Source organism: Macadamia integrifolia, chromosome 8 (genome assembly GCF_013358625.1).
Source record: "Macadamia integrifolia cultivar HAES 741 chromosome 8, SCU_Mint_v3, whole genome shotgun sequence".
Classification (NCBI taxonomy): Eukaryota; Viridiplantae; Streptophyta; class Magnoliopsida; order Proteales; family Proteaceae; genus Macadamia; species Macadamia integrifolia.
Genome location: NC_056564.1, coordinates 997045 through 1005301, shown reverse-complemented (window position 1 = coordinate 1005301; position 8257 = coordinate 997045).

Below are 8257 nucleotides of genomic sequence, written 5' to 3'. Positions count from 1 at the left end.
CAACCAAGTAGTTACTATTTTCATTGATTTGTACGAGTTGAGATGCTTGAATGCCTCATTCTCATCAAAGAATGGCATTATAGAAGTATAGGAATCTTACTTTGAATAACGAACTAATCAAGTCAGAAAGGTGGCTGAGCCGGTCGGAAAGAGTGACTAAGATGGTCGCCATGGAGCTGTTGTTGAGAGAATTCATTGTCCTTGATGAGGAAGCTAGTAGACCTTTCTTTCGTCTTCCCTGGTGCATGCCTGCTTGAGGCTGATTCGTATTTGAGTTTTGAGCTATGTCAGTTCGTGGTGAACCTAAAAGTTGCCTGCAACTATTTCGTGACTATATCTAATCTAATGCACATAATCAATGCATAAATGCAACAAACATAAAGCAATCATGGTATGAAAACCACCTCGGCCACACCGGATTCTGTCTCACAACATACATTTCATATCATTTCCATCAAAATATAAAATGTTATAGAACATCATCATCATTTAAGCAATTAAATAATCATGTTAATCCTACACATGCGAGCAATTCTATAATAATTAAACAATCCCAAAATAAAAGTCAGCCATCCCTCACCGTGATTAAGTTTGAATGGATTGGGTTCCAAGTACGGCTGTCGAGTGTTTAATTTAATTTCAACCTTGAGGTACATGTGCATCTTTGTCCTAGACACAAAGGCAATCAGGTGTTATTACATGTCAAAAAAACTAGGGAGAAACCATAGGGTTTACCCCTGAAGGAGTCAGACATTGTCCAACTTGGATAGTATAGGTCACCACATTCAGTCACCAGAAAAAGGGTTAGAACCCACTGGATTCATCAGATGTGAATCCAATGGTGGAAACAGAGAGCTCATAAGAGCTTCCTGTTCACTAGAAACAACCCATTGGATTCAGCCCCAGATGTTTTTGGTGGAAACACAGAAAGTTCCCGTGCCATTTGGGGCTTTTAGGCTCGGGTCCGATCTTTGGGGTTTATTCCATGGAATTTGTAAGAGGTGTTCCTTGCATCATTTTAAGCTAAAAAAATCCTGATTCCATTGGGCCATTTGAGAGATACATCAATCGAATGATCGAAACCCCAGATGTTCATTTGGTTTTAAGTGTTGTCAGAGCTCACCATACTTGGTTTGAGCTTGGCAATCACACCGGGGATGTGAAATGATCGTTCCCTGAGCTTCAAGAAGTTCCTTGTTCCTAGTTCACCTTGTGTCCAACTATTCTATGTCAAAATGAAGAGAAGAGAGTGGTAAGAGATGTAGAACCTACCTTCGGCAAGGGTGTGCGTTGCTGAGAGCAAGGTGAGCTTCCTTCCTCCTTCTTCCTCTTCTTCTTCTTCCCTTCTCTTCTCTTCCATCCCTCTCCTATGTTTGTACAAGTGAGAAATGAGGAAATGAGTCCAAATTTCCACTTATATAGTAAGTTCTCAATAGGGCTTGTTTGGCTGGGTTGGGTTAATCCGGCATTCGGGACATGAGGGCCCGTTTCCTTGGACTCATATGAAACATAATTCATGGGGAAGGTGTGGGAGAGTGTGTGTGGTTATTCGGGGCTATTCCTGATGTGAGAGGTGGGGCCCATGGGTATCGAAACCAGTTCAACAGCACAGGTGGCCACTGGATTCAGGCCCTGGTGCTTCCAGTGGTCTATTTTCGGTGGTCAAGATAGTTTGTTGCCTTGACTGCTTACTGTCCACAAGTTAGTCTTGCATGTGTAGTTACCCTAGGCTATGCACATGGCCTTCTTGCAGTTTTGGTGCGTGTCAGGATTCAAGGGTAGGGTGTCGGGTCACTAACCGTTTGTGATCGGAAGGCTTTAATCCCCTCCAGTTGAATTTGTAAGCAACACACGAGTAAGTGGGGTCATCTCTCTCCCTTTTGCAATGGGTAACTGGGAGCCAAAACCCGGTGGTACTTTCTATTTCTGATCCGAGACCTATTACAGCAGTTCAAATTAGACTGGGTTAGGGCACGAGTGTAACATTCCCCCCCACCTTATAAGAATTTCGTCCTCAAAATTGAACATACCTGGTAAGTCAAACAACCTGGGGTACTGCTTCTTCATTTCATCCTCCCACTCCCAGGATCTTCTTGTTCTGGGTGATTCATCCATTTCACCTTGACGAAAGAGACGGTGTGATTGCAGAGGATGTGGTCTTTCCAGTCAACAATCTTCTCCGGATATTACACATAGGCAAAATCCTCGTCCAACTCAGGTGGTATGTAAGTCAAGACGTGAGTGGGGTCGGGAATGTACTTAGCATGGATACATGGAAGACATCATGTGTAGCCTCCAACTCTGGTGGTAAAGCTATCCTATAAGCTACCAGTCCAATCATTTCTAGTACATCAAACGGTCCCATAAATCTAGGACTTAGCTTTCCCTTCTTGACGAACAACATCACTTCTTTGATTGGGGAGATCCACAAAAATACCTTCTCTCCAACCCCAAACTCCAGATGCTTCCTCCTGACATCTACATAACTCTTTTGTCTGAACTAAGCTAACTTGATTCTTTCTCTGATCACATTCACCTTCTCACTGGTGGCCTGTATTAAGTTTGGGCCTAGAATATGTCGTTCACTAAGTTCGTCCCAATACAAAGGGGTCTGGAATTTCCTACCATACTGTGCCTCGAACGGAGACATACTGATGGTGTCCTGGTAATTGTTGTTGTAGGAGAACTATTTAAGAGAGATGTGCTCATCCCAATTGTAACTCATATCCAAGGCACAAGATCACAATAGGTCCTCCAAGGTCTGGATAATCCTTTTCGACTGTTCATCTGTCTATGAGTGAAATGACGTGCTAAAATTCAATTGTGTGCCCATAGCCTCCTGCACACATGTCCAAAACTTGAAAGTGAATCTGGGATCTCAATCGGAGATGATGCTAAGAGGTACACCATGTAGTCGGATGATGTTATCAATATACAACTTGGCCAACTTGTCCATGGAGAACGTGAACTTAATTGGGATGAAATGAGCTACCTTAGTCAAGTAGTTCACAACTACCCAAATAGCATCCATACCCTTACTGGTGCGTGGTAAGCACGTGACGAAGTCCTTGCTGACATTCTTCCATTTCCACTCCGAAATAGGTAATGACTGTAGTAAACCATGGGGCCTTTGTCTTTCATCTTTGACTTGCTGGCATGTGAGGCACCTTGCAACATGTATGGCCACATCATTCTTCATTCCATTCCACCAGTAGGAACCCTTCAGATCCTTGTACATCTTGGTGCTGCCTGGGTGAATGGAGTATGTAGAGTTGTGTGCTTCTCTTAAAATAGTATCTCTCAAGTCACCATCACTAGGCATGCATAATCTTCCTTTGAATCTAAGAATCCCCCCTTCAGTTATTGAGAAATCCAGGTCCTTCTAATTCCTTTCTTTGAAATCAACTATCACTTTTTGGACCTCTGCATCAGTACCCTGAGTTACAACAATTCTGTCCAATAGACTAGGTTGTACCACCAATGCCAATAGTGACAAATGACATATTCTATCAATAGCTCCAAATCTAGTTTCCTAGCCTCTTCTAGGAGATGCTCGTTGTAGTTAAGGATGCAAGAGTTAGTGATTGAGATTTTTGACTAAGTGCATCGGCTGCCATATTGGCCTTCCTTGGGTGATAGTGGATAGTACAGTCATAATCTTTCATCAATTCCAGCCAACATCTCTGCCTCATGTTGAGCTCATTTTGGGTGAAGAAGTACTTGAGACTCTTGTGGTCACTGTATATCTCACTCTTCTCACTATAAAAGTAATGCCTTTAGATTGTCAAGGCAAAACTTACCACTGCCAATTCCAAGTCATGTGTGAGGTAGTTCTTCTCATAGTCCTTCAACTAGAGGGATGTAATGACCTTCCCATGCTGTATCAACATACAACCCAATCCTAGCTTGGAAGCATCACTATACACAACCATACCACTGGTACCAGTTGGAATAGTCAAAACTGTAGCTGATACCAACCTTTGCCTTAGCTCCTTGAAGCTCTTCTCACAAGCATCGGACCACTCAAATTTCACACCCTTACATGTGAGTCGGGTCATTGATACAGATATACGGGAGAAGTTCTCAATAAACCTCCTATATTATTTGGCCAATCCTAGAAAACTACGAATGTTTACCACATTCTTGGGGGTATCCCACTCTAGACCTACCGTAACCTTGCCTGGGTTAACCTCTATCCTCTTATCTAAGACAATGTGACCTAGAAATGTCACTTATGAAAGCCAGAACTCACACTTGCTGAATTTTACGTAGAGTTGCATTTCTCTTAGACAATGCAATACTAACCTCAGGTAAACAACATGTTCTTCTGCACTCTTGAAGTACACCAAGATGTCATCAATGGCCACAATCACAAACTTGTCTAAGACATCCTGGAATACCCAATTCATCAGGTCCATAAAAGCAGTTGGTGCATTGGTTAGTCCAAATGACATCACTAAAAACTCGTAATGTCCATATCGAGATCTGAAAGCTGTTTTGCTGACATCACTATCTTTGATTCTGAGGTGGTGGTAGCCCAATCTAAGTTCAATATTAGAGAATACCTTAGCACCTTGTAATTGATTAAACATATCATCAATCCTTGGCAAAAGATACCGGTTCTTGATTGTTAGTTTATTAAGCTCCCGATAATCAATACATAACCTCATACTTCTGTCCTTCTTCTTGATGAACAGTACCAATGCTCCCCAAGGAGACACACTAGGTCTAATGAATCCCTTCTTCAGAAGGTCCTAAAACTGCACCTATAATTCCTTCAGTTTTGTGAGGCCATGATATAGGGAGCTTTTGACACTGGTGCCAAGCTGGGTAGTAGGTTTATAACAAACTCTATCTCTCGGTCCGGGGGCAATCTTGTCAAGTCATCTAAAAATACATTGGGAAATTCCCTTACCACATCTAGTTCAGTCAATGGTCTGACCTCTATCTCAGTATCTGTCACAGATGCCAAGTAGCCTTGACACCCTTGATCTAATAGCTTCTTCATCTGAAGTGTCGACACAATAATCTTTTTCTATTTCTTTGGCTTATCCCCCACAAAAGTAAATTCTCCTTCATCACAGAGTCTGAAAGTTATCACCTTTTTTGCACATAGCACACTGGCTCTGTAAGCGAACAACTAGTCTATTCCTAAAATCATCGTAAAATCAATCATATCCAACTCGATCAAGTGTGCATTCAAGTCATGTTCATTGATGGTCACCGGACACGGTTCATACATGTAGTTCAAACCCACCACACTCCCTGTGGGTGTATTCACTACCAAACATTAGGTCAAGCTCTTGGGTGGAATTTCCATCTTCTTCATAAATGTCATTGACACAAATGAATGGGATGCTCATGAGTCAAATAACACATGTGCAGGTAAAAATGATATTAATAATGTACCTATCACCACTCCTGGTGTTGCTTCTACATCCTCTGTGGTTATAGTAAATACCCGTCCTTGTGGTCTTTGGCCCTATGATGATTGAGTTGGCCAGTTGGATGTATAAGTCTATTAGGGCCTAGGTGGCAGGATATAAGGTGAATCACCCGGCCTCCGGTGGGGGCATGTTCGGACTAGGTGACCTGGCTGGTCACAATGGAAGCACCTAGGGTTTGAACTCATGGATTAAGACATACCACTGGAGCGGGAGGATTGGGAGGCTTGACTTGCTTCTGGACTTCTTGACTGGACTGGAGTTGGGTTGATATAAGGGCCTCTTGAGTGCTTGCTAGCTCTCTTGGAATAAGAGGACACCATGGGCCTCTTCCCCATTCCTTGTTGAGCCAAGAAATTATCCCTATATCGGTCCTCAACGGACTTGGGCACTTGGAGCACTTCAGCATATGTTTGCAGCTTCAACCCAACCATAGTAGAATTGATTCTTGTCCTCAACCCCTTTTCAAACTTATGCTTGGCCTCAACCCCTTTTTAAACTTCCTGGCCTTGGACGTATCATTTTGAATATGCTATGGAGCAAAGTAGTACAACTCCTCGTACCTCTGTTGCTACTCTAGCATTGATTGGGATCCTTGCACCAAATTGGAGAACTCACTCTTTCTCATATCCAGAAAACTCTTAGGGAAGTAATTCCCAAAGGTCTCTTTGAAGTCTTCCCAAGTGGGGGTGGGTTTGATTGCTCTCATAATGGGCTCAGTAGCCCTCCACCAAGCATCGGCTTCATTTTGTAATTGGTAGTCAGCACATAGTATTTTCTGCTCATTATTGTAGCCCATAAACTTAAATACTTTCTCTATACCCTCAATCCATCTTGAGGGGAGCAGCTGATCATGGCTCATAATGAAAAAGTATGGAGGCCTCAACCTTTGGAACTTCTCCATCAATTTAGTTAGGTCAGTCCAACCCTCTACGTGTACTTGGGCTTACCCTTGCACTTGCCCGAGTACTTATCCTTGAAACTGCCCTTGCACATGACTTTGTACATGTCCATGCACTTGCCCTTGCGTCCCATTAGATGACTGAAGGGTGGCTGAGCCAGCTGGCACTTGGGCTAGTGCCGATGGAGTAGGGGGTGCGGGAGGTGTATTCCGAGCTTCAATAGCAGCCTGGAAAGTATCAATCCTGGCCATGAACTGGCTTTGCCTCTCTTCCAGCTCACGCATCATGTTGCCCATTATGTTGGCAACATCCTGTGCCATGAGGACAGGTGGGGCCGGTGGCACATTACGTGGTCTACCCCAGTTCTGTGTAGGGCAAGCGGGAGGTGATGCATTAGATCGGGATCGGGTATTCCTGCACGACATGATTCCTATTGAGGAATCTTAATTAGTCACACATACATTGATAGCAAGCATGTAAAGGTCAACATGCATAGTGGGTCCCGCATGCTTACACAAAGGGAAATTTTGGGTTAGAGCATGCATAGGTGGGGTCCACCAAGTATAGAAATCCGATCACATGCTTATTAGAGGGAAATCCCTAATTAAGGAAGTAAATATTATAATATAAAATAAAATAAAATAAAAATTCATTCCCAAGATAGTTCACTAGAAACAGGGGCTTTTCACTGGAAATATGGGTTGGTTCAGGTCCACTGTTTCCAGTGGACCAAAAAATGCTACAAATAGGCTCGGGTTTCATTCTCTTCTCACAAAACCCTATTCTATCAGCTGGACAAGGAGAGGAAACGTCCAAGGAAGGTCTCCCCATCCATTCCCTACCTTTTTCTCATGATTTTGTGCCATATTGATGCCGTACATGTATTTAAGTTGAGTTCTTCTTCTCTGACCTAGGTTTTGAGATTTTCTCTTTGGTTTTTGACATTCTTCCTAACTTAGGTTTTATTCCTCTTAAACATTAGGAACTTTGTATTGCAACCATGTCTGGTCGCCGTATTCATCCCCGCCGTGGTGCCACACAACTGGTTATTCCTAAGGAAGAATAGTATGATCACCAATTGTTTCGCTCTGTGAAGGAGCAAGATCGTTAGGAGAAGTTTGAGTATAGGAATGTCGACCCTGGGAAGTATGTGAAGACAAGGGACTTCCATCAATTTCACCTTCGTCAATGCTTCGAAACCCTAGGGTGGTACCACATCCAAAAGCCGAACGTGAAGTACTACCAAGGCTCATGAGGCTCTTCTACTGTAACTTGTGATGTGAGAATCATGGCACTGAGGAGATGAGGACCACCTCGAGAGTGGAGGGGGTTGATATCTCTTTTGGCATGGTTGGGTTGGCCAACATACTGATGATCTCCAATGAGGGAGAGCTGGCCTACTGCTTGCCTAGGACTCCATCTTATGAGTTTCAAAATTTTGATGTTTAGGCGGAGAAGGACAACATGCTCACAAAGGAGGCTTTTGGGTGGCACTTGACTACTAATTATCAGGCTAAGCCAAAGGTCGTATGCAGAGCCATTCAGCTAAATGTCCTCCCTACCATCGGCCACTTTGATGAGGTGTCCATTCTACAGGCCTATGTCACTTACTGTGTTTACATGGGGCTATAGGTTATCCTTCCTTATCTGTTGATGTGGACCATGGTGACAAGGGCTAAGGGAGGGACATGTAAGGCTGGAAACATTTGCTACGGATGGATCTTGACTAAGGTCTTCCAATGCTTTGGCGTGGACTTGTAGGATGAGGAAAGTCTGGGGACTGGTGTCTTGGATTTCAACCCAGACTCTCTGAAAAAGATGACACTGAACATGGATGAGGTCACTGAGGATGGGGTTGAGGATGAACAGCCAATGGATATAGAGAACCAACCGAGAGGTGGTAACGGAGGT